Source organism: Terrapene carolina, unplaced genomic scaffold, assembly GCF_002925995.2.
Source record: "Terrapene carolina triunguis isolate 2854851 unplaced genomic scaffold, T_m_triunguis-2.0 Scaffold461, whole genome shotgun sequence".
Lineage (NCBI taxonomy): Eukaryota > Metazoa > Chordata > Testudines > Emydidae > Terrapene > Terrapene triunguis.
The window spans coordinates 1,869,303-1,883,973 of NW_020664812.1; positions in this window are offsets into that span (position 1 = coordinate 1,869,303).

The following is a 14,671-nucleotide window of genomic DNA, read 5'->3' on the forward strand; positions in this document are numbered from 1 at the left end:
CTGCAACCTTCCCAGGTCAAATCTGCCCCGCTCCCTGCTCCGTCACACCCCTGAGTTAGATAGACCAGAGACTCTGCTGTAGGGATCATTCAACTGGGAACAAGATGGAAAATGGGTTAGATTCCATCCTCAGCGCTGGAGATAGAACCCAGGAGTCCTGGCTCCCAGACCCCCTGCTCTAATCCCCTGGACCCCCCTTTCTGGTGCACAGTAGGACATGTGGGTTGGTGGCGCCCCCTACTGGCAGCCTCTCCCTGCAGGCTAAGGGTCCTTGCTACAGCCAAGCCCTGGCAAGACAACCTGGCCTCTGGGGGAGATGGTCTCCTTGGGTCCCCAGATGCTTGGGCCAGAGGGGGCCCAGGGCCCCCCCCCCGGGTGGGCAGAGGGAGCAGGGAGTGCGGCTCACCAGCTTTCCCATGAAGTCTGCCAGCCCCCGAAAGGTGGCCGACCCAGGTTCCTCCAGCTCCGGGGAGTAGCCCAGCTCGGAAAGGGTTAACCGGCCGCTGTACAGCAGGGGGGCCAGTCAGGAGGAGCCATGGGGCTAGGAACCGCAGCATCTGGGGCAGGTTTAACTGGGAGGGCAGGAGACAGAGCGATGGGGTTAGGTAGGGGACCAAGCACAGGCAGCTGCTTCCCACAGCGCCCCCATCTCACAGGGATCCTCTGACCACCACCAACCAAGTAGCCCCCCCATGACACCCTCCATACCCCTTTCCTCAAACCAGTAGACCCTGGCCAGTGCCCCAGCCCGACCCCCGAATTAACCACTAGACCCCACCCCCCTCCCAGAGCCAGGGAGAGAACTCATGAGTCCTGGCTCCTAGCCCCTCTGCTCCAGGTACTCCCAGAGCAGCTGCCAGACCAGGAGGCCGGCAATAAGGGATGGTGGCCAGAGCAACAAGGCTGGGCAAGAGTACCTGGCTGCCGCCAGTCATGACCGTGCCATCACAGATCCCACCAGGCCCCTGCCAGGGACAGAGACCACAGGGGCAGCAGCTAGACCGGGGGCTGGCTTAGGATCGCCAACCCTCCCGGTTTGGCCGGGAGTCTCCCGGAATCGGGCTCGATTTCCCGAAGGCTACTGAAGCCAAACCGGGAGATTTTAGGCTCTAAAAGTCCAGCAGCGCAGCTGGGCTAAGGCAGGCTCCCCTCTGCCCTGGCTCCATGCCGCTCCCAGAAGCAGCCTGAATGTCCAGCAGTGGCTTCTAGGAGAAGGTGCGGCCAGGTGGTCTCCACGCGCTGCCCCCGCCTCGAGCACCGACTCCACAGCTCCCATTAGCCGGGAACGAGGAACCACGGCCAATGGGAGTTCCGAGGGCGGTGCTTGCAGGCAGGGCCAGCGCATAGAGCTGTTTGGCCACCCGTGAGCCTAGGAGCCGCTGCTGGACATGCTGCCACTTCCAGGAGCCACCCAAGGTAAGTGTCGCCCGGCTGGAGCCTGCGCCCTGAACCCCCTCCTACACCCCAACCCCCTGCTCCAGCCCTGAGCCCCCTTCTTCACCCAAACTCCCTCCCAGAACCAGCACCCCGAGACCCTTCCTGCACCCCAACCCCCTGCCCCAGCCCTGAGCCTCCTCCCATACCCAAACTCCCTCCCAGAGCCTGCACCCCAAACCCATTTCTGCACCCCAACCCCCTGCCCCAGGCTCAGCCCAGAGCCCCCTCCCACACTCCAAACTTCTCATCCTCACCCCCCCAACCCAGAGCCTGCACCCCCTCCCACACCCCAACCCCCTGTCCCAGCCCGGTGAAAGTGAGTGAGCTTGGAGGAGAGTGAGCGATGGAGGGAGGGGACGGGGTCTCTGAGGAAGGGCGGCGCAGGGGAAGGGACAAGGGTGTTTGGGTTTGTGCGATTAGACAGTTGGCTGCTGCCTGGGTTATGGAGACCCAGGCCAGGAAGTCTAGTTGGGCTATGGGGATAAACCAGCCCGCCCAGGGCCCCTCCAGCTCCACCCCCACAACCCCCATCAAAGCCCTTCCCCAACCGCCTAAGAGAGCAGGCCCAGCCAGCCACTCCCCCTCCCACTCCCCCATGCTGAGCCCCCATGGCCAGAACAGCACAACCCCCCACTAAGGCAGAGGGGGGTAGGTGGCCTGCTGTCTCCTGTGTGCCCCCCCCATACTGAGGGGGCTGGACCCCCCCCCATGGGGCCAGCATCCTCTATTGGAAGACAGCCATTGTGTCAGGGGGCTGCCCCCTAACTTGTACACCCCAAAACCTCAGCTGCCCCCTTAGCACCCCTACGTAGCCAGCACTGACCCCATCCGCTCTGAGAAACACAGCCACAGGGCAACAGTGCTATAGGAGCGGGGCTAAGATGGCTCCACCCACTGCCATTAGCTCCGCCTCAAGTTGGGAAATGGGGTATGAAAAGCATCTCCAGCTACAGCTGTGACAGGAACCCATCTGGGATGTGGTCCTGGCTCTGGGAGGGGAGTGGGACCTAGTGGGTTAGAACAGGGGGGGCTGGGAGCCAGGACTCCTGGGTTCTCTCCCCAGCTCTGGGGCAGGGGGTCTGTCTCTCCTGCTCTGTCCCTATCTGCTATTATTCCCTTTCTTTTCTTCCTGGGTCCCCAGCATCTGGGGACCCAAGGAGACCATCTCCCCCAGAGGCCAAGAGGCTGCCTCTGCTAACCGCCGGGGGATCCATTTAGAGTATGTGTGTGTGGGGGGAGCTGAGCTGACCTGGTCCTGGAGCAAATTTGCTGATGCACAAAGATTTTCCCCCTCCTTCCCTCCAACCTCTCAGATATTCCCTGGCTCTTCCCCAAACAACCATGCCGTGAACCCACATGTACTCACACTATCCTAGCCCCAGGGACATGTTCAGCCTTCTCTGAAGCGGCCCACTTGGGGACAGGGTCCACTTCCTGTCCTAAATGTGTGGGCGGCTGTTCCCCAGATGCCCCACTCCAGAGGTGGCTGCATCCCAGCTCCAGGTGAGCTATTGTTATCCTTATAAGAAGCACACAGGGGAAAAGGCAATATGCCACGTTTATTGAAGATACAACAATTAGCGCACACACACACACACACACACACACACACACACACAGTCCTGTCAGTTGATGTTATAGTTACCAGTCCAGAGCCGGATCAATCTAGTGGCCAGCTACGTTGATCATGGGTAGGGAGGAGCCGGGTTCTGTTGGTCGCAACACGATGCTCCAGGGAAGTCTTGGCAGGACGAACCCAAAGTTTCATGGCAAGGCACCCTGTTTATATAGTGATTCTCCTTCATTGGGACCAATGAGTTTTGCACCATCATGCTGTAATCAACTGTTGTTTGACGAGAGCTTGTTTTCTTAAATTGTCCTTCTCATCCTTTATCTTGTTCTTTCATCAAGTCTCTCAGGGAGTTACCCCATGCTGGTTATGATCACAGCTATCTTGTCCCCATTGATAGGTGCCTGTCTCATCTTTAGAGTCGTCAATCTGCCCTCTTTTGACATTTCAGTAGGGGCGTGTTGCAATCTTCTGGCGCCCTTGCGTCTGTCCTCGGTTAGGTGATGGCCTTCACACTTATCTTCCTCATTCACACACAAAACAGAATTGATTTACACAGAACATTTGAACAGGAACATCAAGTTGCAGTGCAAAAGAAAAACAATCATGGCATTCTTTTACTTATTTTAAAATGCTAAACCTACAACAAAGTGGTGACCCTAAAAGATCTGTTACTGCCTTCAAATCAGCTCAGACACAGATTCTGGCTGATGCATCTCTACCAGTGGCCCATTAGGCCATTCCTTTCTGCTATTCAAAAAGAGTGGCTGGCAGGATATGGTTAAATCATACGCCAATACATTTAATATATGCTACATTATTATTCTTTATCCTTCATTCTAAATTATACAAAATACAAACATAAAATCCTACTACTACACCATCCCTGTGAAGTGTTGTGTGGCGCTGAAAGTGTGGTAGGGTGTTGGTGATGTCAGGACTCCTGGGTTCTCTCCCTGGAGCTGGGAGGGGAGTGGGGTCTAGTGATTAGAGCACGGGGGCTGGGCGCAAGGACCCTGGGTTCTAGCCCTGGCTCTGGGAGAGTAGTGGGGTCAAGCACTTGTGGGAACTATTCAGCTCTAGAAGGAACAGAACCCAGGAGTCCTGCCCCCCCTTTAAGCCTTCTCTCTTGCCCTGCCCCCAGCTTTCTGTTGTTCAGACCCCACTGCATCAACATCTTAACACCCTTGTCTTGGCTCCACAGGCCCGGTGCCCAGGGCGGGGACATCCACGGGCCAGCCTCCCTTAGGCTCTTGCACTGTTACCAGGGGAAGCCACTTGGCTTCTCCACCCCCTGGGACCGAACCTTGACCCTCCAGCCCTCTGCTCCACGCTGGGTGCTCCCTCCAGCGAGTTCACCTGTGGGACCGTGAGGGAGATGTGTACCTCCAGAGGGGGTCGTGCCCCTGCAGCATCTGCCAGGGCTCCCAGCTGGTGGGGGAAGGGCAGGCGGGGTTTTTAGGTGGCCAGACCCAGAGTGGCCAGGCCTTGGGCAACCCAGAGAGCAGAAAGCTGCAGCTGTCGGGTTCCCAACTCTCAGGATTTCGTCAGCAGTCTTGTGACAGTTATTGTTTTCCTTAAAGCCCCAGCAACAGGAGTTCCGGGGCTCTGGGATGGTTCGGGCTTGCCAAGAACAAGGGAGTTTCTAGCCTTCCCCACAGCACCTCAGCCAGCAGGTGGCCAATACGCAGCTCGTGTCTCTACAGACACTCATGGGTTCTGGAGAGCCGCACTCATGAGTCTGGAACATGTGGGGCTGGACACTGCAGCCTGGAGAGCCCAAGAGTGATGCATGTGACACAACCCCTAACGGAGGATGCGGCTCGGGATGGGCTCAGGGGTCTGAGGCAAGGGGCAAAGAGGAGAGGGATAATGGGCTGGTTGGGTTGGCTCCAGGGGGCAGGGAGGGGGCGGGTACTGGGTGTCATGGACTCACAGGTCATACCCACTCCTGGCCCCGTACAGTCCCTGTGGGAAACCCCCTTCAATGTGACAGCCTTTCTCGAGGGTCCACTCTCGGGGGTTAAGCCCCTCCACCGCCTGGAACCACACCTCTCTGAGCCTTAGCACGCCTCTGGACCCCCGGGGCCTCCACTCCCAGAGGGAATAATGCCATCCTGTTCTCTAGACCCGAGCGACTCTAAGCCGTATAAAACAGGAGGAACACAGCACAGGAACCTCTCAGGGCCTGGCCTCGCTCAGTACAGTACATCTAAGTATCTCCTGCATCCAGGTAGGCTCTGCCTGCTCCCTCTCTCCAGTCCAGAGACCTGTGCTTTCCAGTTGGGCATCCGATATCACCGGCCCCAACAGCTTGTTGACGTCACCAGGCATCACCATCACCCCAGGTGACTCAGGAGGGTGGAAAATCACAAGTGTCAATGAAGCCTTCCTGCACTAGGCCTGAACCAAACTCCTTCCATGTTTAAACTCTAATCGACCTCAAAAGCCAGGTGCAAGCGGAATGTGTAAGCAGCCTGATATCAGTGGTAAACCCCCCTTCGCAGTACCAAGCGGTAATAATGAGGCCTGCATACCTCTGGCCGAAGGAAAGATAATAAATCAAAGGAACGGGACAAGATAGTAGTTCAAGAAGTGTTACTAACGAGCTGAACTTATAGCTGCCAACATAAACTAACTGCTTAAATGTAATTGCTATTTGCTTAGTAATTGTTACCAGGGATGGGAGGGGTAGAGAGAGAGGAATGGGGGGAGGGAAGGGAGGGGTAGCGGGGGAAGGGGGGGGTGAGGCTTGACTGTAAAGGTATAAAGGAAAAAAAACTGTTTCTGTTAGTGTGCTTGATTTGAGACGTGCCAGTCTCCTTGCACCGCTTTGAGATCTCAAATAAACTTTGTTTGCTTCTCCACCTGGTGTGTTTATTGGCGCGAAGCACACCGGGCCACGAACCTTCGCTGTTGCTTTGCCTCGGGCACACTGTGCCTGCAACAAGCTCCTCCCCTGTCCTTTGTCTTCCATCCCAGGTAAACAGGTCGCTGGGGCCCTCTCTCTTCAGTCCTTTGTTCCCCTCTGGCTGGAACTGGTTGGTCGGGTCACCGGGGTCCTCTCTCCTCAGCCCTTTGTCCTCCCACTGGCCAGAACCAGCTGACTGCCAAGCTGGGGTGGGCCTCTTAGTCACCAGGTCACCAGTTGTTAGGGTTCCCCATCTCCAGGCAGTTGTCCGGGGGTCCCAGCTGCCGGGCGAGGTCACACCTGGTCCTCTGCAACAGCAAACCCTTTCCCAACACCTTGTTAAACATGCAGCACACAGGGAAACTGAGGAGCGCACACACTATTTATGTAAACCACTACAAAAATCCTCAACTTCATCACACCAGGCTGGATGGGTCAGATCCGGGGGGCCAGGGAGTGAGCAGGTACTGGGCTGGACGGGTTAACTCTGGGGGGGTGGGTGCTGGGCTGGATGGATCAGCTCCACGGGGCAGGGAGGGGAGGGTACCAGATTAGAGGGGTGTGACAAAGTGGGAATATTCTTAATGTTTTCTCTGAATTCTGTGTGGGTGCCTCAGTTTCTAGGTGGTGGGATAAGGGTGTGTGATTGTTGCAGGTGTGATGCCATCTTCACAAAGAATGGCCGACACCCTGTCTCCTGGCAACTGATGGCTGGGCCCCTCCCCTGCAAGGTGCCAACTGAAGGTGCTGGAGAACAAAGAGATCAGGTGGCCTCTTTGCCCAGGAAAGAGACAAAGGCCAGAGAAGGGGCTAGAGAGTGACTGAGGCTTGGCTGGTGGAAACGAGTCAGGCTGTGGTTGGGGACTCAGGGGGGAAAGGGTTCCAGGGCCCTGGGCTCTGGATGCCCTCCCCAAGATGGACTTTGCTGAAAGTCCCTGATTCCTGTGCTAACAAGCTCTGTTCTACGCTGTGCTCCTGTTGACTAATAAACCTTCTGTTTTACAACGCTGGCTGAGAGTCACAGCTGACTGTGAGTTTGGGGAGCAGGGCCCTTCGGGAGCTCACGGTGAGAACAGGGCTGCTGAACGCTCCGAGGTTGGTCCCGGGAGGCGTTGAAGCCAAGGAGGCTTCCCCAGCAGAGTGTGCCCTGAGGGGAGTCACACTAAAGAGGGTCCTGCCTGGGTTTGATTCAGAGCAGTTCCAGAGCACTGAGCCTGTGACCTCTGTGACAGTGGGTATCGGGCTGGCTGGGTTGGCTCCGGGGGGGCAGAGAGGGGGCTGTACTGGCCTGGCTGGGTCAGCTCTGGGGGGAGCTGAGAGGGGTGTGTACCAGGCTGGATGGGCTGGGTCCAGAGAATGGGGAGGGGGCAGGTTCTACGCTAGATGTGTCGGCTCTGAGGGGCTGGATGGGTCCGGGCCTGGGGGCAGGGAGCGGCCGGGTAGTGGTCTGGATTGTTCTGACGGGGGGGGGCAGGGAGGGGGTGGGTATCGGACTAAATGGATCGACTCTGGCTCGGCAGGGAGGTGGCAGGTGCCGTAAGAAGGGCGAGGCGAGTGAGGCACTTGCCTCGGGAGCACAAAGCTGAGGGGCACAGAAAAGCCCCGGAGCCTCTGCCGGAACGAAAGCTGCGCGCGGCTCTCCCGGCTGCTGCTGCTGCCTATGGCAACAGATGCGGGCCGCCAGCGGAGGCAGCCGGCTGCTGCAGGTCAGGAGGGGGAGGAGGCACACACGTGATTTGCAGCCCTCCCCTCCCCCGGCACCCACCTGGAGGAGACACCAAGGGGACTTCCGGTGGGAGACAGGATCATCTGGAGTGGACCTCACTCACCTGAGCAGCTGCTGGGGCTTCGGTGAGTGTTTGACCCTGTGATCCGCCCCCCCCCACCCCCCAGCCACCATTCCTGCAAACACTGGGCAAGGGGCAGCCCCATCCCCCATCCCCAGTGAGGCTATGGCGAGGGGCAGCAGGGGAGGAAGGAAGCCACATGTGATGGCAGCCCCCTCCCCCCCAGCACCCACCACCTCCTCCCAGAGCCCACACCCCCTCTCCGGCCCCCAAACTCTGTCCCAGAGCCTGCACCAGCCTTCCGCACTCCCTCCCAGAGTCTGCACCCCTCCACCCATCCTGCACCCCACTCCGTGCCCCAGCCTGGAGCCTGCACCCAGCACCCAAACTCCATCCCAGAGCCCAACCTCTCAACCGTCCTACACCCCAATCCCCTGCCCCAACCCAGGGCCTGCACCCCAGACCTCCTCCCCCCCACCCAAACTCCCTTGCAGAGCCTTAGGCAGGTGGGGGGCAGAGTTCGGGGAGGGGTGGGCTCTGAGCGTTCTGGGCACCACCAAAATTTCTACAAACCTGCCGCCTCTGATACTTGGAGAGGGGGTGAAGAGGTGAGCAGCGAGTCGGTGGATGGAGGGGGGCATCCATTTTCAGTATTTTAATTTTTGGTACTGCATTGATTGACTGCTGTGTGCATTAATATAGTGACACCCTGAGTCTTTGAATGAGGCTTTATACTTGGGGGGGGGGGGTGTGAGGAGGCGAGCGGGGAGTCAGTGGCTGGAAGGGGGCAAATCTCCCAGATTCAAAATCTGGGACTGTGTCTGTTGGTCCTTTTTGCTGCTTTTCTCTGGGCTGGGGGTTGTCCCAATGCTGCAAAGAGGGTGTTCCCAAAGGAAGGTGCGTGCTTCTAACCCCCTCTGCTCTTCTCTAGTCAGCCCACTTGACAAGTTTGATTGTCCTTGGTCTGGCTCCCAGCCCCTCTCCAAGGGTTGCAGCTGTCTGGATGTGCTGCCTTCCACGCCTTCCTTATTCACACAACAGGGCAATTGATTACAAAGTAGGGGGAAGATCTTATTCTAACTTCTAGCAAAAAGACATTTTTCTTTTACCTTAATTATATTACCTTAGGGGCCCGCTATAACACGTTACCAAAGTTCAATACAAAGTCATATAAAAGTTATACAAAAATGCATAATGCAGAGATTTATCTACAACTGCATTGATTGACTGCTGTGTGCAGTAATATAGTGACCCCTGGGGCTTTGAATGAGGCTTTATACTTGGGGGGGGGCGAGTGGCGAGTCGGAGGCAAGCGGCGGGTGGGCAAAGAGGTGAGCAGTGAGCCAGCAGGGGTTCTAGTATGTTACATGCACTATGATGCACACCTTATATGTATTAGTTGATTTTGTACGCGGAACTTATGATTAAAATAAATAAACGTTCTATTAAGAACATAAGAACGGCCGTACTGGGTCAGACCAAAGGTCCATCCAGCCCAGTATCCTGTCTGCTGACAGTGGCCAATGCCAGGTGCCCCAGAGGGAGTGAATCTAACAGGTAATGATCAAGTGATCTCTCTCCTGCCATCCACCCTCTGACAGATAGAGGCTAGGGACACCATTCTTTACCCATCCTGGCTAATAGCCATTAATGGACTTAACCTCCATGAATTTATCCAGTTCTCTTTTAAACCCTGTTATAGTCCTAGCCTTCACAACCTCCTCAGGCAAGGAGTTCCACAGGTTGACTCTGCGCTGTGTGAAGAAGAACTTCCTTTTATTTGTTTTAAACCTGCTGCCCATTAATTTCATTTGGTGATCCCTAGTTCTTGTATTAAGGAAAAGTTATTTACTTATTCCCATATTCACTTTCTCCACATCCTCTATCATATCCCCCCTTAGTCTCCTCTTTTCCAAGCTGAAAAATGATCATTATTATTCTTGTTATTTATGTATTTTTCTTTTTTTTACAAAGTAACTACTATGAAATTATATGGAGGGAGGAGGGTGCAATTTTATATTCTTGCCTCGGGCGCAAATAGTTAGTTACGGCTCTGGCTGGCTGGGTCAGATCTGGGGGGCAGGGAGGGGGTGGGTACTGGACTGGATGGGTCGGCTCTGGGGAAGCTGAGAGGGGTGGGTTCCATGCTAGATGTGTCGGCTCTGAGGGGCAGGGATGGGGCAGGTACCGGTCTGGAGGGATCAGCCCTGGGGGGGGTAGGGAGGGGGCAGTTACCAGGCTTGCTGGGTCGGATCTGGGGGGCAGGGACAGTGCCAGTGCCGTGCTGGATTGGTCACCTCTGGGGTGCAGGGAGGGGGCGGGTACCGGGCTGGATGGATCGGATCCCGGGGTCAGGGAGGAGGCGGGTGCCAGGGCTGAATGGGTCAGATCCAGGGGGAAGGGAGGGGGCGTGTATCAGGGTGGAGGGGTTGGCTCTTGGGGGCAGGCAGGGGGTGGGTATTGGCCTGGATGGGTCAGCTCTGGGGAGTTGGGTGGGGCCTGGAGTGGGCGGGTTCCGGGCTGGATTAGTTGGCTCTGGGGGGCAGGTACTGGGCTGGACAGATTGGTTCTGGGGGATAAGGAGGGGGTGAGTACTGGGCTGGATAGGTCAATCCTGAGGGGCAGGAAGGGGACGGGTACCGACCTGGATGGGTCGCCTCCGGGGGCAGGTGTTACCAGGCTGGATGGGTCAGGTCGAACAGCGAACAGCGGAGGCTAACACAGTGGCGGATTAATAATTTTGCCGCCCCTAGGCCGGGAAATAATTGCTGCCCTGACCCCGCCCCAACTCCGCCCTTTTCCCGCCCCCATTCCAACCGTCTCCCCAAAGTCCCCGCCCCAACTCCGCCCCCTCCCTTCCCCTATTGGATCCCTTCCCCAAATCCTCGGCCCCGCCTCTTCCCCCAGCGCGTGGCGTTCCCCCTCCTCCCCCCTCCCTCCCTGCCCCTTGAAACAGCTGTTTGCCGCCCTAGGCCTAGGCCTTCTCGGCCTAGGCAATAATACGGCGCTGGGCTAACAGAGGGAGTTTGCCTGGGATCTGTCTGAGAGGAGGTACGCTAAGTGCTGCATTGGGAGGCTGTATTGGTGAGTGTCTGAGAGTCTGTTGCGGGGACAGTTTGTCAGTTTGACCGTGTGCTTGATTGTTTGATTGTTTGTTTGAAAAGTGTGAACTGGGAGTGCTTTGTTCCAGGTGGGCCTTGAGTGGGCCTGACTGTTATAAAAAGGCAGTCAGCAGCGAACCAGCTGAGCGGCGAACAGTGGAGGCTAACAGAAGGAGTTTGCCTGGGGAGAGCCCACTGAGGCTTTCATCTTACGGGCTTCTGTGAGTTGCTGCAACAGCTGAGGAAGCTCTTAGAAGGAAGGTGCTATGGATGGTGAGCGTTCAGCTGTTGTAACCTGCACAGGTTGTGCAATGTTGTCTTTCTTCCACAGGACAGAAGTGACTTTGTCTGTACAAAGTTCAAGCTGGTCTCCATATTGGAAGAGAAGGTTCGAGGTCTGGAGCAACAAGTATCGACCCTGCATTGCATAAGAGAAAATGAAGATTTCCTGGACAGACATCAGGATATGCTTCTACGGGCACAACGTTCTGAAGAATCGGAGCAGGTTGCGCAGAGGGGACAGAGGGACGGTGAAGAAATTTGGCAGCACGTGACCTCCAGAAGAAGAAAGAGGAGCGTCCATGTACCAGCAATGCAGATACAGGTGAGCAACTGTTTTCATGTTCTCTCCACAGGTACTAATGCGGAGAGTGGACTAGATGATACATCTGAGGGAAGGGAGCAGAAGGAGACTCCACCAATTGGAAGGCATGAGATGCACTGTCCTAGGGATGGGGGTTCCACGACCACCGCTCCCAAGAGAAGGAGGCGGGTGGTGGTGGTCGGGGACTCCCCCCTCAGGGGGACTGAGTCATCTATCTGCCGCCCCGACCGGGAAAACCGAGAGGTCTGCTGCTTGCCAGGAGCTAAAATTCACAATGTGACGGAGAGACTGCCGAGACTCATCGAGCCCTCAGATCACTACCCCTTCCTGCATCTAGTCCAACCCCCTGCTCAAAGCAGGACCAATCCCCAACTAAATCATCCCAGCCAGGGCTTTGTCAAGCCTGACCTTAAAAGCATCTAAGGAAGGAGATTCCACCACCTCCCTAGGTAACCCATTCCAGTGCTTCACCACCCTCCTAGTGAAAAAGTTATTCCTAATATCCAACCTAAACCTCCCCCACTGCAACTTGAGACCATTACTCCTTCTTCTGTCATCTGGTACCACTGAGAACAGTCTAGATCCATCCTCTTTGGAGCCCCCTTTCAGGTAGTTGAAAGCAGCTATCAAATCCCCCCTCATTCTTCTCTTCTGCAGACTAAATAAACCCAGTTCCTCAGCCTCTCCTCATAAGTCAAGAGCTCCAGCCCCCTAATCATTTTTGTTGCCCTCCACTGGACTCTTTCCAATTTTTCCACATCCTTCTTGTAGTGTGGGGCCCAAAACTGGACACAGTACTCCAGATGAGGCCGCACTAATGCCGAATAGGGGGGAGTGATCACGTCCCTCGATCTGCTGGCAATGCTCCTTCTTATACAGCCCAAAATGCCGTTAGCCTTCTTGGCAACAAGGACACACTGTTGACTCATATCCAGCTTCTCGTCCACTGTAACCCCTAGGTCTTTTTCTGCAGAACTGCTGCCTAGCCACTTGGTCCCTAGTCTGTAGCAGTGCATGGGATTCTTCTATCATAAGTGTAGGACTCTGCACTTGTCCTTGTTGAACCTCATCAGATTTCTTTTGGCCCAATCCTGTAACTTGTCTAGGTCCCTCTGTATCCTATCCCTACCCTCCAGCGTATCTACCACTCCTCCCAGTTTAGTGTCATCTACAAACTTGCTGAGGGTGCAATCCACGCCATCCTCCAGATCATTAATGAAGATATTGAACAAAACTGGCCCCAGGACCGACCCTTGGGGCACTCTGCTTGAAACCGGCTGCTAACTAGACATGGAGCCATTGATCGCTACCCGTTGAGCCCGACAATCTAGCCAGCTTTTTATCCACCTTATAGTCCATTCATCCAGCACATACTTCTTTAACTTGCCGACAAGAATACTGTGGAAGACCATATCAAAAGGTTTGCTAAAGTCAAGGAATAACAGATCTACTGCTTTCCCCTCATCCACAGACCCAGTTATCTCCTCATAGAAGGCAATGAGGTTAGTCAGGCACAACTTCTCCTTGGTGAATCCATGCTGACTGTTCCTGATCATTTTCTTCTCCTCTAAGTGCTTCAGAATTGATTCCTTGAGGACCTGCTCCTTGATTTTTCCAGGGACTGAGGTGAGGCTGACTGGCCTGTAGTTCCCCGGATCCTCCTTCTTCCCTTTTTAAAAGATGGGCACTACCTTAGCCTTTTTCCAGTCATCTGGGACCTCCCCCGATCACCATGGCCAATGGCTCTGCAATCACATCCGCTAACTCCTTTAGCACCCTGGATGCAGCGCATCTGGCCCCATGGACTTGTGCTTGTCCAGTTTTTCTAAATAGTCCCGAACCACTTTTTTCTCCACAGAGGGCTGGTCACCTCCACCCCATGCTGTGCTGCTCAGTCTGGGAGCTGACCTTGTTCGTGAAGACAGGGGCAAAAAAAGCATTGAGCACATTAGCTTTTTCCACATCCTCTGTCACTAGGTTGCCTCTCTCATTCAGTAAGGGGCCCACACTTTCCCTAACCTTTTTCTTGTTGCTAACATACCTGAAGAAACCCTTCCTGTTACTCTTAATATCCCTTGCTAGCTGCAACTCCAAGTGTGATTTCACTCCTGCATGCCTGAGCAATATGTTTATACTCCTCCCTGGTCATTTGTCCAATCTTCCACTTCTTGTAAACTTCTTTTTTGTGTTTAAGATCAACAAGGATTTCACTGTTAAGCCAAGCTGAACAGGAAGCACAGGCCGCATGGCAAGAGACTATAAAAGGCAGCTGCATCCCCTGCATTTTCTTCAATCCTGCTTCTTACCTCTGGAGGAACTTTGCTACAAACTGAAGCTCTGAACAAAGGACTGAATGACCCATCCAAGCTGTGGCTGTACTCCAGAGACTTAACTTACGCCAGCAGTTTATTCCATCACTGCTACAAGCCTGAACCAAGAACTTTGCCATTACTGTATGTAATCGATTCCATTTAACCAGTTTTAACTCTCATCTATATTTCTTTCTTTTTATGAATAAACCTTTAGATTTTAGATTCTAAAGGATTGGCAATATTGTGATTTGTGGGTGAGATCTAACTGGTATATTGACCTGGGTCTGGGGCTTGGGCCTTTGGGATCAGGAGAACCTTTTTTCTTTTACTGGGGTGTTGGTTTTCATAACCATTCGTCCCCATAAGGAGTTGCACTGGTGGTGATACTGGGAAACTGGAGTGTCTGAGAGAATTGCTTGTATGACTTCTGGTTAGCCAGTGGGGTGAAACCGAAATCCTCTCTGTTGGGCTGGTTTGCTGTGCCTTAGTAGTAAAGGAAACCCAGCCCTGCTCTAAGCAATTTGTCCTGAATTGATACTCTCAGTTGTGTCCCGTCAAAGGCCGCTTTGTAACAAGGTGTTACCAGGCTAGATGGGTCAGCTCCAGGGGGCAGGGAGGAGGCGGGTACCAGGCTGGATGGGTTGGCTCGAGGGGCAGGGAGCTGGTGGGTACTGGACTGGTTTTGTCAGGTCTGGGGGCAGGGAGGGTGTGGGTACCGGGCTGGATGGGTCGGTTCCTGGGCGGGGGGGGAGGGGGGGTGGTGTTACTAGGCTGGAAGGTTGGCTCCGGGGGGGGCGGGTGTTACCAGGCTGGATGGGTTGGGTCTAGGGGGTGGTAAGGGGGCAGGGTACTGGGCTGGATGGGTCAGCTCCTGGGGGCAGGGTATTGGGCTGGATGGGTCAGCTCTGGGGGGCGGCTGTTACCAGGCTCAGTGGGTCAGGTCCAGGGG